This window comes from Arachis duranensis, chromosome 8 (assembly GCF_000817695.3).
Source record: "Arachis duranensis cultivar V14167 chromosome 8, aradu.V14167.gnm2.J7QH, whole genome shotgun sequence".
Classification (NCBI taxonomy): Eukaryota; Viridiplantae; Streptophyta; class Magnoliopsida; order Fabales; family Fabaceae; genus Arachis; species Arachis duranensis.
Genome location: NC_029779.3, coordinates 20,214,322 through 20,216,461, shown reverse-complemented (window position 1 = coordinate 20,216,461; position 2,140 = coordinate 20,214,322). Strand labels below are relative to the sequence as shown.

General features: G+C 36.9%; 1 non-coding gene across 1 annotated transcript; it reads left to right on the top strand.

Annotated features, from left to right (window-relative positions):
* Positions 1-1,034: 1,034 nt before the first annotated feature.
* Positions 1,035-1,142, top strand: LOC127741362 (small nucleolar RNA R71). The gene has a single exon (XR_008002314.1). It is a non-coding gene; the product is annotated as a small nucleolar RNA R71 (small nucleolar RNA).
* The last annotated feature ends 998 nt before the right edge of the window (positions 1,143-2,140 follow it).

Here is a 2,140-nt window from a genome sequence, read left to right as displayed (position 1 = left end):
GTCTCGTTACCAAATAACTTGTCATTTAGCTTCATGATTGCTCTAAGGTATTTAGCAACTTGCTCTTCAGTGACATCTTCATCCTCTTCAGAGGAAGAATACTCATCAGAGCTCATGAATGACAGAAGTAAATCCAATGGAATCTCTATGGTCTCAGTGTGAGCCTCAGATTCCCATGGTTCCTCTTTAAGGAACTCATTGGAGGCCAGTGGACGTCCATTGAGATCTTCCTCAGTGGCGCTCACTGCCTCTTCCTCCTCTCCAAATTCGGTCATGTTAATGGCCTTGCACTCTCCTTTTGGATTCTCTTCTGTATTGCTTGGAAGAGTATTAGGAGGGAGTTCATTAACTTTCTTACTCAGCTGACCCACTTTTGCCTCCAAATTTCTAATGGAGGACCTTGTTTCAGTCATGAAACTTTGAGTAATTTTAATTAGATCAGAGACCATGGTTGCTAAGTCAGAGTGGCTCTGCTTAGAATTCTCTGTCTGTTGCTGAGAAGATGATGGAAAAGGCTTGCTATTGCTAAACATGTTTCTTCCACCATTGTTGTTGTTGAAACCTTGTTGAGATCTATGTTGATCCTTCCATGAGAGATTTGGATGATTTCTCCATGAAGGATTATAGGTGTTTCCATAGGGTTCTCCCATATAATTCACCTCTTCCATTGAAGGGTTCTCAAGATCATAAGCTTCTTCTTCAGATGAAGCATCCTTAGTACTGCCTGGTGCAGCTTGTATTCCAGACAGACTTTGAGAAATCATATTGACTTGCTGAGTCAATATTTTATTCTGAGCCAATATGGCATTCAGAATATCAATCTCAAGAACTCCTTTCTTTTGATTCGTCCCATTGTTTACAGGATTCCTTTCAAAAGTGTACATGAATTGGTTATTTGCAACCATTTCAATGAGTTCTTGAGCTTCTGCAGGCGTCTTCTTCAGGTGAAGAGATCCTCTAGCAGAGCTGTCCAATGACATCTTGGATAGTTCAGACAGACCATCATAGAAGATACCTATGATGCTCCATTCAGAAAGCATGTCAGAAGGACACTTTCTGATCAATTGTTTGTACCTTTCCCAAGCTTCATAGAGGGATTCACCTTCCTTCTGTCTGAAGGTTTGGACTTCCACTCTAAGCTTACTCAATTTTTGAGGTGGAAAGAACTTTGCCAAGAAGGCATTGACTAGCTTTTCCCAAGAGTTCAGGCTTTCTTTATTATGGAAAGACAAAATAAAACTAACAAAATCTAATAAACAAGCAAAAGACAAGCTATTCACAATATAAAACTAACAAAAATAAAACTAACAAAAATAAAGAAACATACCAAAGATAAACCTATTCACAATATTCACATATGTACAATAACCAATAACATAACACCATTGCAAATCCCCGGCAATGGCGCCATTTTGATGATTTGGATTTTTGACGGTTTAGAATTTCACTAATGAAATCTCGTTGTAAAGTATAGTTTCTAAACCAAACAATAATCCTTTTATACAAAAAGTTGTTTGTCACTAGTACAAACCCCTAAAATTTATAAACCGAAGTATTGGAACCTCGGGTCGTTCTCCCTAGGACTTACAATAAAGTGTCTTGTTATTGGTTGTGAGTTATTTTGGGTTTTTGAGATTTTATACAAGAAATATAAATGGTAAAGGAAATAAACTAACACTAACAAAGGTCTTGGCAAGATATGAGAACTAGAAGTCCTATCCTAGTTATCCTCCTCAATTGTGATGAGAATTGTTCATTGCTCCCACTTAGTTAACCTCTAACCATGGAGGAAAGTCAAGTGGATGAATCAATTTGATTCCTCAAGTCCTAATCAACTCCTAAAGGAATGACTAGCTTCAGAGGCAGTCAAATTAATTAGCAATCTCTAATTAGCAATCAACAAAGGAATTAGATAACTCAAGTGTCACTAATCACTCTACCTAGGCCAAGAGGAACAAAATCTACACTAAAACCTAACCAAGCATTTCATCAAACACTTGGAAGGCACAAAAGAAAAGCATAGTGAATCAACAACAAGAGTAGAATCTAACAACAATTATTGAAAAGAATTAACAACAACAATCAAGAAAATCACAATTATCATGAATTACCTCAAATTGCATTATTGAAAGAAAATAAA